The sequence below is a fragment of the Neoarius graeffei genome, chromosome 4 (genome assembly GCF_027579695.1).
Source record: "Neoarius graeffei isolate fNeoGra1 chromosome 4, fNeoGra1.pri, whole genome shotgun sequence".
NCBI classification, from domain to species: Eukaryota; Metazoa; Chordata; class Actinopteri; order Siluriformes; family Ariidae; genus Neoarius; species Neoarius graeffei.
This window is the reverse complement of record NC_083572.1, coordinates 14,895,422-14,909,086: the sequence shown is the minus strand read 5'-3', so window position 1 is coordinate 14,909,086 and position 13,665 is coordinate 14,895,422.

Genomic DNA, 13,665 nt, shown 5'->3' with positions numbered 1-13,665 from the left:
TCCAAAATGTGGCTGCTAGGTTGCTTACTAACACAAAAAAACATGAGCACATCACACCTGTCCTAGCCTCATTGCACTGGCTTCCTGTCCAGTCTAGGATTCAATTTAAGATCCTGTTAATGGCTTTTAAAGCTCTTCATGGCTTGGCTCCCAACTACTTAGCTGATGCTATTCATCCCCCTGAGGCTGCCATGTCTCTTACAGTAGATCTTCCAGCAGAGGTCTCCTTCATGTTCCCCAAACTCAACTTAAGCTAAAAGGTGACAGAGCTTTTGCGGTCGCTGGTCCTCGGCTGTGGAACCTTCTGCCTCCTGACATTAGAAATGCCCCCTCTATTACTGTTTTTAAATCCAAGCTCAAGACACATCTTTTCACATTAGCATTCCCTACATTTTAACTGTTTTTGTTTTGTCATGTCAGAAATTAAGTGTTTGTCTTTTGTTCCTGATGTTTAAATCAGTTGTTTTTGTTTCTTTATATATTTTATATCTATTTATTTTTACACTCTGTACAGCACTTTGGTCAATGTAAACTGTGTTTAAATGTGCTTTAGAAATAAATTTTACTTACTTACTTACTTTAGTCATGAATATGGGGGAAAATGATTTCGAGGAGGGTTATTTTTTCTGATAACATCAGTGTGGTTTAATGTGTTTCCATTCTAATTAGCATGTTTCTTAAGGTTCATAAAGAAAATGGCATTATGGCAGGTATATTATAATGACACATACATTGACATGTCTATAACTTGACTGTGCAAAATCTTAGGCACATATAAAGAAATGCTCTTGACCAAAAATGGCTTTAAAAAATAATGAAGTGAAATGTTTCAACATTAAAAAAAAATACTATAAACAGCAGTAAGCCATAATAAATGAAGACGACCCTTTGTTAAAAAAAAAAGTCGTCTCAGGTACAGAGAGTGCAGTTTTATAAGGAAACGAGCTATAGGTTTTACTGAGCATCTTGCAGAACCAGCCACAGTTCTTTTGGACACTTTGACTGTCACACACGCTTCTTCATTTTCCACCAAAATCCAGTGGCCTTCATTATGTTTTCTTTTTTAATCTGAAAAGTGGTCTCTTATGTAATATGCTAGTCAGATACAAACTTTTTTTTCTCATCTCATCTCATTATCTCTAGCCGCTTTATCCCGTTCTACAGGGTCGCAGGCAAGCTGGAGCCTATCCCAGCTGACTATGGGCGAAAGGCGGGGTACAACCTGGACAAGTCGCCAGGTCATCACAGGGCTGACACATAGACACAGACAACCATTCACACTCACATTCACACCTACGGTCAATTTAGAGTCACCAGTTAACCTAACTTGCATGTCTTTGGACTGTGGGGGAAACCGGAGCACCCGGAGGAAACCCACGTAGACACAGGGAGAACATGTAAACTCCGCACAGAAAGGCCCTCGTCGGCCATGGGGCTCGAACCCGGACCTTCTTGCTGTGAGGTGACAGCGCTAACCACTACACCACCGTGCCGCCCACTCGATAATGTACAAGTCATAAAATAGATATCTATAGCAAAGTTTATATGAAATTATAGGGTGCCTAAGACTTTTGCATAGTACTGTGTGTGTGTCAAGTGGGGTGAGTTATAACCTTCTTCCATGTTAAATTTCAGATAATGCAGTGAGCAAAATATTTTTCTGTTGAGTTTTGCTATTTCTATTGCTGAAGTTGCTCAACACAATTCCTTTCTTGGTAAGAGAGGACATCTTATAGTAGGCATATCAGATGCTCGCTGGCCGTGCTGTGAAAATTGTGCATGACGCTCGTCTAAGTTTCCAAATCTGTCATTGCTTAAATGTTGAATTTTATAGTCTCTGCTTTCCAAAGAAATTTATCTCATTAAGATGTGTTCAGTACTTTGGGAGTAATGGCAGGTTGAAGTTACAACAGAGTACACACTCTGCTCACGTGACGCTGCTCTCTCTCTTCTGATCGGTTTCCAACCGGATTACTCATGAATATTAGTCAGATAACTTTTATAGAGATATTCTCTCGCTCTCACTGTTTCTGATGAAGTATTCAGCAAAAATTTTCCATCTGCTAGTTTTGATGATATGATTCATGGGAGACTGAAGTGAGTTTTCATAGCTTTACCTACTTGTTGTTGTTGTTTTTTCAAATTAAACTGATTCATGTAAATAAATAACTATTTTAGAATATAACTGTAGTTGTTTTGATGATAAATATCTAGATCTTAGTGGTTAGAATGATATTTTTAAAAACCGGAAGTCAGAAACGCGAGTGTCAATTTCAATTCAGTTAATTGGAATTGTTTATTGGATGTGGATCACATAGTTTTTTCCAGGTTAGCCTTGAAAGCTGTGAATATTGTCATTTATATTCTTTAATATAAACACTAGTAGGCCCTACTTTTGAGAAATACAAAGGTCTACAGAGCACAAAGAGGGTATTAGAAATAATATTTTATTACTTATTTACTGAGTTTACCAATTAATTGGTTTTACCTAATTAGTATAATTAATATTAATGAAATACTAATTTGCATAAATAATTTTTACTGAATTTTCAAACATTGTATTTCGTATACAACCATCTATGTGCCTGCCAATTTCCATGTAAATATCTTGAAAAATAGAAAAGTTATTAAGAAAAACATTTGATCTCATTCATTAATGAGGCCCATTTTGGGCCATGTGATCCAAACACAGAATATTACAGCAGTTTTCTAAAAAATTAAGCAGTTTCTTCAATCTTTAATTTGTAATATCTGAAGAATGGATTAACATATTTGAATTCTGTAAAAAGTAAGTTGTTCAGCATTCAATTCTGAATTCAATGAAATCAGTTTCAAGCAATTTGTACTGAATTTGAATTTTCACCTGATATGCCTACTTTTAGACATAATTTATTTTTTAAAAATCTGAAAAATGATATTTAAAAATGAATTTATTTTTTAAAAATCTGAAAAATGATAGAAGTGGCCAAAACTGTCATTTCTGCCTTTCATTTCTCGCCTTATTGGAAGCTCTGCATAAGCAAACCTGAACAGAGGGTTCAGGTTATGAGTTCAAATTTCAGAATATTTCACAGAGCCTTCCCAGACTGTTTGCCTTCATGAGGGACACTTCCAGGTGCCTTAGCTCATCTCATCTGCATTTGATTAACTTGCAGGAAAAACAAACCCAAAAACTAAGAATAACTACCAGATCCAAAGGAAAACCATCTTGGAATAATTTTGATATTTATAGACAGGAAAGCATGTATATTCATGAGCCTGCCTTTGCTTCAAAGCATCAAAGCAAATACATTTTCTTTGTGAAACTCAATGAAAAGTACTTCCTCATGCTCGAAAAACATTTTACTGTCAATTATTTTCAAACCGAATCCTGTGCAACTGCATGTTTGTGTGAGGGGCACTCAATGACCTTTACTTATGAGAATATTTTTCAGATCCAGCACTGTTTCTCATTCAACTGTCCATTCGTGTGTGTGTGTGTGTGTGTGTGTGTGTTGGAAGAGATAGTACTCCACCTCATTAAATCCAGCCTGATCTGTGTGCATGCAGGGGGTTGGCAATGATACTGATTTAGTTAACCTTTTCCTCGAGAGGAGGAGGCATTTCCACTCCAACAAAGAAGAGAGGAAAACAACCTCTCACTTAATGAGAGGAATTGCACTTTCTTTCTTCATCACGTCCCACACATGCACGTGCCGCAGATTTAAAGATACTTGTAAGAGTCATGGAAACCATCCTCAGTAATATCCTCAGTTATCCTGATTGTAATCTTGTATCAGGATAAATTACAACATAAATTTGAAACAACAACAAAACATTATTAGGAATGTATTAGGATATGTTTTAAACAGATACAAATGCAGATATGAATAGAAGCAGGCTTGTAGTACTCAAGTCCAACTCGTGCCTTAATTTTAAGGACTCGTGACTCAACTTGGGCTTGAGCACTGATGACTCAGACTTGGACTCGGACTCGTGCATTAACTGCATTCGGACTCGTAAATTGGAGACAAGGACTCTGATTTTTTCTTTTTTTTTGTCACATGCCAGAATAATTTGCCATAAGATATTTATGTCTACATTAATTTTTGTACTAATTTCAGGCAAGAGTGTTACATCTGTGCGCCTTGGTGCATGCATCAGATAGACTCTCAGGCGCGCTCTGGACAGCGCGCGTGCCAAGCGGACTCTCGTGCGCACACCATAAACGACTCACACCTGAACAGGATTAAGGCACAATTGGCGCACCGAGATAAAAACTGTGAAAACGCACTTACTTTGTGAAGTATTGAGTTGCATTGCTGACACATTACCAAGCTTTATTTGCTTGTTTGTTTTCATGATCCCTGATTTCCTGTTTCTTGTCTTTGATTCTGCCGTATCTATGATAGCCTGCTTGTGCCTCGCTTGACCTATTGCCTGTTTCACCGTTTTACAATTTTGCCTGCTGTTCTTGATTGTTTACCTGTCTTCACTTGTATTAATAAACACCCCTTCTGCACTTACATCTGTCTCCCAACCATCTCTGACAGAATACTTCACACTCCCTGACAAAGAGAATGCACATTCACCTGTTCATACATCATGTTCAGGAACAAACTAATGTTAATGGCGGTAAAACAGCCACCGTCAAATGATGCGGTTGGAGTCTTGTTCTCGGACTCGACTCGGATCAATAGTGGACTCGACTCAGATCAGTAGCGGACTTGACTCGAAATAATTTTTTTTTTAATGACTTGGACTTGACTCAGATTTGAACACTGGAGACTCGAGACTGGACTTGGACTCGAGGTTTAGTGACTCGACTACAACACTGAATAGAAGTTTGCTTGATTCTTGTTTTGTTTTTTTAAGAATCCTTGATAGAAATCTCTAGAGATGAGAGAAAAGCATCACCAATCCCACAGGACATAACTAAAAAGTCACACAAATGGGAGATTTTACCTTCACGCAAAGCTGTAACATGTTTGTGGTATATCGGGGCCTTTCACATGACATCATCGTAACTGCAGATTTGTTTACGTGGCCATGTTGTCTGGCGAGCTTTGTGTTTGACAATGACCGGCACAAGTGTACGCAAGTGATTCTAAGCCCAATTCAGCGAACATCTACAGATAAACTTGTAGAAGTTACGCCTAAAAGAACAATGCCAGACACCTGTAGTGCTTTTGGATGTAATAACAGATGTGGAGATAAGCCTGGTTTAACTTTTCACCACATCCCAGCAAACCCAGAAAGAAAAGAAAAATGGCGAGCTGTAGCTAAACAGGAAGATTGGATTCTAAAGTGTTCACGTGTGTGTGGAGAACATTTTATATCAGGTTAGTGTGAAAGCTCTGTGCACCTGTTATTTGTCCTAAAACTTTTTCTCGTTCAAGACCATTCAGTTATAAAAAATCCCATCGATCTAGATCTAGCCTTGGCGTACTCAAGTTAACATTCAGCAAGTCTGTAAGTTGATGTAACATGGACAGAACTTTGGTCTAGTAAAGCTTTTAATGGGCTGCATGGTCTGGCACTACTCAGTACAGTCTACTGGTACACACACAAGCGTGTCATACCAGTAGCTCTACTGCTCTACAAAAAAACTGCCAAATGTATGAACATTAAAATGTAGATCTGGGTGTGGGCTTTGGACATTATATAATTTATTTGACATAATGCTTGGCAATACTAGCAGTATGTTTGTTATGTACTGATAATGTAGATGCGGCTAAACACCATAAAAATATGCTAGATCTAGGCCCTGGCTTGTTTATTACTATTAGAAGTCCACGTTTGAGCTTACCTTTGTCATAATAAGGTATTTTTATTTATCTGGACTTTCCTGTAACATTCTGGCATGCACGAAATCTGCCTGAAAATATTGGTAGGCCTTTGTACTTTCGTATGCCTTTAGCATCTCTGGTGTATTTAGAAATCCCAAATAGTAAATAGTTCAGGATGTTGCAATATCCCGAATCTAGCTGGTAGATGGTTTGCCAAACACTTTTCAAGTAAAATGAATACATTTAGGTAAATTATATGGATCTGTGATGCCTGCATGTTTCAGCTTTTGGATTTAACATGATCAGCTGGAATAATCTAAATTTTAATCAGTTCAGGGAGACTGTACTGACTGCAGTTGTCTTGATTTTCATTACTAACTGTTGCGGCCATGTTTCTTTGTTTACCCGGCAATATGGCGGATGCTGCATGATAAGCAAAAACCTGTGATGTCAATGAAAAACCCCTACAGACCAAAGAACCTGAGGTGCTGTATGATGCATTCACAACATTCATTCCTTTATCCTTAGTAACTGCCTGGTTTCCAGTTATTTAATCTTTAAAAAAAAAGTTCTGACACAGAACACACCCACATCGGGTTTAAATCCTAATACATAGCAGATAACAGCATTGTGTTACACTCCTAGACTGAATACAATGTTTATCATTATCATATTTCCACGTATTACAAAACATCCAGACATACTCACTTAAATTCTGTCCAGTTAAAGGTAGATGGCCTTTCAGATTTTTCAAGTGTAGGTCATAAGTTGAATTTTCTCGACACCCAGTTATTTTTGTTTAGTGGACCAAAAGCTACTGAATTCGAATCACAGACTTCCAATTTTATTAGTTTTTTTTAATAGAACAGTTAATGAATTTAGGGCCGCGTGGCCCTAAATTCTCTGCTATTTTTCCTGCTTCACCGTGACCCAATTCAAGATACTATGTCACACATCATGTGGTGGGCTTTCCCTGTTCGCGCAAGGCATTGTGGGATACAAATTTGAAACAGGAGAGAAAATGGAGGTCGGGAGTGTGCGAATGAAACGTGAAAGACTGACTACAGTAACGGAAAGCAAAATGAAAAGACGTTGTTATATACGAAGGAAAGGAAATACAGGACCAAACTAATAAATATTAGCAGTCAGCAAACACCTCAGGGTGATCAGCTGTTAGTTTAGCGACAGAATGATGGAACTGTCAGTGCACGGTCAAAGGTAAACCTGTAGATGGCAGTAATACAACACTGTCGATGCCAGCTGCCGTAAAACCCAAAAGAAGAAGAAGAAGGTAAACTTGTGCATGCGCACATGGATTTCCTCTGTTTGCTTGACTGTCAGGGCTGTGAAATAGAAATGACAAAATCAGAGGAAACAATTTTAACAGGGGGTCTGGGGGGAGCAGCCCCCCAGGAGCCGGGGGCCTGGGGCCCGCAGGGCCCCAGAAGCTGAACAGATTTTGTGTATATTGATAGATTTGAAGCATCTCCTGAAAGCAAATATTTTCTCAACCGTGCCATTTAATTTGAACTGTTTATTATCATTATTATTATTATTATTATTATAAATTGAATATATAAATGTGAACAAGATGGTCTACCTGGTAATCTATAGTTCAACAGCTTCAATTTCACAAATTCCGCATGTTTTTTTCCTTTAACATGGTCAACCAAATGCGTTCTTCCACCAGAACCATACTATATCCTGATGCAGTGGCAGCTGGTAGTCTTTCAAACAGGGGAGGCTGGTCGGTTACGATATTTCCAGATTTTAAAAGAAAAAAAACATCAATTTTGCCCATACTCTTGCCTCTGATCTGGCTGATTGTTGGCAGTGTCACAAACTGTGAAATAACAGGTTCTTTTGGCCCATTAGCCTACTGTCCAATATACATGATGGTGGTGTGTGGGGGGGGTATATTTTAACATTTTATATTTTAAAATTGTGGCATGTTGTTTAAAAATTGACCTCGGCTGTGTTTTTGTTTAAAAATGTTTTCCAAATTGTAGCAGTGTTTAATTCATATCCAGAAAAACATATATTCAATATAATATACTCAGCATAAACATTTTAAATAGATTCTATATTTTTGGTCCATCCATGACATATTACTAAAGTAGCCTATTTACTGTTGTTGATGTGGGTCACTTGCTGTTAGCCAATTCACTTTCTCGTACCAGGAGAGCTGAAAGGAACAAGTATTATTCCCTACCTTTTTCACCAAGTTAGTTTGAGGCGTTGGTCTACCCTGCTCTTTAATTTTAATTTTTTCCTCGAAAGGAAGACTGGCAAATGGCTTCGCCAAAATTAAATCAGCAATGCTTGGCATCCGTGTGCAGCTTTCTTGCTAGCTGACTAGCCCCCTCAAGTTCAAGTTCAGTCACTCAAATAAACAAAATTTCTGGAACTAAGATCGCAAACTTGACAACACTATATTTACACTTTATTTACAATGAAAATATATACAAACTAAAAAAGCTGGTAGAAACCGTATGTAATGAATGAAATCGAAATGTAAGCCGATCTCTTACAATACACCACAGCACTTGCGAATCTGCATGGGACTGAACTGATGTTGCCAGATACTGCTGACGTTATCCAGCCCAAAATATGTTCAAAACCTGCCAAAATGCACTTAAAACCGCCCAATTGGGCGGGAACTCGCCCAATCTGGCAACACTGTCCGCTGCCTGTCTATATTTGAAACGAGCTGTCAATCAAAGAAAATATCCGGCCGCTTTCACCAATCACCAGTCTCCTCGCGGAAACTGCCATGTCCCTCCCATGTGAGGCTCGGAGTCCGTGGGCGGGCATTTTCGCAGTATTTGTCCAATAACCGTCTTGCATTTTGAGATTGAAAAGCACAGAGCTCCCAAATGCCGTTGAAGTCCATTGAGGCTGGGAGTCCGTGAGACTCCGTGGGCGGGCATTTTCGCAGTATTTGTCCAATAATCGTCTTGCATTTTGAGATTGACAAGCACATAGCTCCCAATCCACTGAGGCTGGGCTGCATCGCGCTGTCACGAGGGGGAAAAACTCACGCACACATTAGGCGAACTGGGGAAAGTTATAACGGAATGATTTCGCACTGTAGTGGGTTGAGCACATATATTTCTTTGATTCTGGATCTGAAATAGCAATGTTATAAGGTCGGCTATAATATAAGCCTAGCGCAATTCATCCTACAAGATGTTCGTCATTTTTAGAGAAGGCTGAGCCTCCCTCGTTGTCTTAGAGCAATCGCCCGTGTCCTGATGGCACAAGATGCAGTAAGCTTTCCCCGGTTCTTTTATCTTCCATATGTGCTCATTCATTACCGACTTTAAACTCCAGCCATCGCCAATTCCATGGATTTTTGATGCTGTTTTCCTTGTCAAATGTTTTTGACATCGTCGGTCTCACCGTCCTCCGTCTGAACGATGTCCCTCCGTGACACGGACATACCGTGAAATTCTCCTTTTCAAAACCGTTGATATTGAAAGCGTGTTTAAAGAGCACAAGATTCGTGCCGTGGTTTGTAAGCATGGCGCAAATGCCGTAAACCGGTCTGTCATTGTCGCAAAAGAAACCTACCCCCCCCCCCTTTTTATTGCAAAATTAGATGATTTACTAAAATGATATTTTTGGCGGCCAAATTCGCGGAATACCGCGGATTTTTCACAGCCCTGGACTGTGAAGCGAGCAATTTCATGCACATTATTTGCTCGGGAATCCCCTCAAATTAAATAACCTCCCAGCCACAAAATGGCCTAATTTTTTTTTTTGAGATATTACAGAAATAAACATATCACAATGACCAAATTTCAGAGGGAACTAAATTTCACCGATTTTATGAAATCAAAAAACCATCTAGCTTTAAGGTGGTCGTACAGGACATAATGTATAAAATCCTATCATTCTGAAAATGTACAGCATCCCATATTTTGCCCTTTTATACATAAATTATTCATCGAAACACACATCAAGATTCTTTTGATGTTTTTATTACAGAAAATTACAAAGCCCTTAAAGGGACATCTGAATAAATAAACAAACAAACAAACAAACAAACAAACAAACAAACATTAGAAAGCTTCTGGTGTGCATGAGAAACTATCTGAGAGATCAATAAATATGTTATTTATGTAATTATAGTAATAATAATAATAATTATTATTATTATTCATACAACTGCATTATTTCTCCACACACAGCATATTACATGCTACATTTGCCAGATAATTCTAGCTGAGGGTATTGCTTGCTCATATATTCTCAGCTACTTACCAAGGAAAACACACACACACACACACACACACAAATAAATTGTGAGGTCAGTGTTAAAGTCCCTGAACCCAGGCTGAGAGATGGGGAGCTCAAATGCGACATTACTATGACTCAAGTGACATTTAGAGTCTTCATTTACAGCCTTGTTTGTGTGTTTTTGTGTGCATACAAGAGAGATAATTGATTTTCAGTGACATGGAAAAAGCTATTTATAAGTCCCCTTGCACCATTGTTTCATTACAATCACCCTTCAACGTGGCTGCATTCGAGAACACCTTGAGGACATCCTGCAATCCAAGTATCTTGGACTAATTAAATGGGTATTTGTGCGTGTCTCTGGCATTGATGCTCCTAAAATAATCGTCCTTACTTCCCAGCAACCTCCTCTTATGTCCTGGTGCAGAAGAAACACAGGCTACGCCAAAGAAATCTGTTTAATGTAATCATAATGGCTCCTGTTCCCTGTCATTAGTGAGTCAGACTTTAAGACTTTACTATAAAAAGCATCCCATGGTAGGGGATGAGGCGAGGGGGTGGAAGGAGTTTACACAGCAAGGCCTAGATGGAGTAAACTAACAGAGTTTCAGATCACAAATTTTTAAGAATACATAAAAGCCAACTTTTATGAAAGGTTATGAATGGTTAAGGATGGGTTTTAGTAGCTGATGAAGCTTTTGGACAGTTATGAATTCTACTTACGTTAAGGTCACACAAAGCCAGTTGATTCTTGAGAACCATGGCTGGGGTCTACCCTGGCCATTCCAGCAGATTTTGGAGGTGATCTGTCGCATAAATTTGGGCGAAATATACAGTGGTGCTTGAAAGTTTGTGAACTCTTTAGAATTTTTGATATTTCTGCCTAAATATGACCTAAAACATCATCAGATTTTCACACAAGTCCTAAAAGTAGATAAAGAGAACCCAGTTAAACAAATAAGACAAAAATATTATACTTGGTCATTTATTCATTGAGGAAAATGATCCAATATTACATATCTGTGAGTGGCAAAAGTATGTGAACCTTTGCTTTCAGTATCTGGTGTGACCCCCTTGTGCAGCAATAACTGCAACTAAACATTTCCGGTAACTGTTGATCAGTCCTGCACACCGGCTTGGAGGAATTTTAGCCCATTCCTCTGTGCAGAACAGCTTCAACTCTGGGATGTTGGTGGGTTTCCTCACATGAACTGCTCGCTTCAGGTCCTTTCACAACATTTCCTTTGGATTAAAGTCAGGACTTTGACTTGGCCATTCCAAAACATTGACTTTATTCTTCTTTAACCATTCTTTGGTAGAACGACTTGTGTGCTTAGGGTTGTTGTCTTGCTGCATGGCCCGCCTTCTCTTGAGATTCAGTTCATGGACAGATGTCCTGACATTTTCCTTTAGAATTCACTGGTATAATTCATAATTCATTGTTTCATCAATGACGACAAGCTGTCCTGGCCCAGATGCAGCAAAACAGGCCCAAACCATGATACTATCACCACCATGTCTCACAGATGGGATAAGGTTCTTATGCTGGAATGCAGTGTTTTCCTTTCTCCAAACATAACGCTTTTCATTTAAACCAAAAAGTTCTATTTTGGCGGCACGGTGGTGTGGTGGTTAGCGCTGTCGCCTCACAGCAAGAAGGTCCTGGGTTCGAGCCCCGGGGCCGGCGAGGGCCTTTCTGTGCGGAGTTTGCATGTTCTCCCCATGTCCGCGTGGGTTTCCTCCGGGTGCTCCGGTTTCCCCCACAGTCCAAAGACATGCAGGTTAGGTTAACTGGTGACTCTAAATTGACCGTAGGTGTGAATGGTTGTCTGTGTCTATGTGTCAGCCCTGTGATGACCTGGCGACTTGTCCAGGGTGTACCCCGCCTTTCGCCCGTAGTCAGCTGGGATAGGCTCCAGCTTGCCTGCGACCCTGTAGAAGGATAAAGTGGCTAGAGATAATGAGATGATGAGTTCTATTTTGGTCTCATCCGTCCACAAAACATTTTTCCAATAGCCTTCTGGCTTGTCCACGTGATCTTTAGCAAACTGCAGATGAGCAGCAATGCTCTTTTTGGAGAGCAGTGGCTTTCTCCTTGCAACCCTACCATGCACACCATTGTTGTTCAGTGTTCTCCTGATGGTGGACTCATGAACATGAACATTAGCCAATGTGAGAGAGGCCTTCAGTTGTTTAGAAGTTACCCTGGGGTCCTTTGTGACCTCGCCAACTATTACATGCCTTGCTCTTGGAGTGTTCTTTGCTGGTCGACCACTCTTAGGGAGGGTAACAATGGTCTTGAATTTCCTCCATTTGTACACAATCTGTCTGGCTGTGGATTGAGGTTTTTCACCCACGTGACCAAGTCATGTGAGGCTGCCATTTTGGACGTCACGGCTCGAATCAGTTTGAATGCGAGGAAGGCGACAAACGAAAAACATAAAAGAAAAAGGAGCGAGATGCAGAAAACACCTTCACTATCCAGCGACGTAGGGCATTTACAGGGCGAGCAGAGGGAGAGGTATTTGCAAAAATTGAGGTTAGCAGGCTTAGAGAACGACGTTTACCTGCTTCCACCAGGATTGTTCACTGACAGCTAAGGTTTGTTCACATTTTCATTTACTTTCGGTCCTCAGGATAAACAAAATGTTATTAAATGTCATTGAAATAACTTCTTAGTCTGTTGAGACATGGCCCGTTATAAGTTTTTCCTTTACTGTATTTACTAGTTTACTGAACTAGCGCGCTCCGGGGCAGGCTGGCACTAGCTAGCTAGCGCCAGCCTGCCCCGGAGCGTGCTAGCTCAGTAAACTAGTAAATACAGTAAAGGAAAAACTTGAGACTGAAAGGTTTTAACAGTCATCCAAATGACTGAACGTAAACATTGCTACAGTAACATACTAGGTACTATGTTGACATTAGCTAGCTTGACATTCAAAATGGCGGACACCGGGGCGTCACATGACCCTGTGACATCAGGTGAAAAACCTCAATAGGTGGAGTCCAAACTCTTTAGAGATGGTTTTGTAACCTTTTCCAGCCTGATGAGCATCAACAATGCTTTTTCTGAGGTCCTCAGAAATCTCCTTTGTTCGTGCCATGATACACTTCCACAAACATGTGTTGTGAAGATCAGACCTTGATAGATCCCTGTTCTTTAAATAAAACAGGGTGCCCACTCACACCTGATTGTCATCCCATTGATTGAAAACACCTGACTCTAATTTCACCTTCAAATGAACAGCTAATCCTAGAGGTTCACATACTTTTGCCACTCACAGATATGTAATATTGGCTCATTTATCTCAATAAATAAACAACCAAGTATAATATTTTTGTCTCATTTGTTTAACTGGGTTCTCTTTATCTACTTTTAGGACTTGTGTGAAAATCTGATGATGTTTTAGGTCATATTTGTGCAGAAATGTAGAAAATTCTAAAGGGTTCACAAACTTTCAAGCACCACTGTATGTAAATGAAGCCACGGTAGCTGCGACTGAAGATGCTAGTAAAACCAATGGCGGCAGTGATGTATGGCCTTATGCCATAGCAATGATGGCAATGTGTACGGTTTTCACGACTGCAGTACGGCATAGCCATGGCAAGACAAAGTAAGACAAAGTCTTGGCAAACTTTTCACTTTCTGCAGAATGCT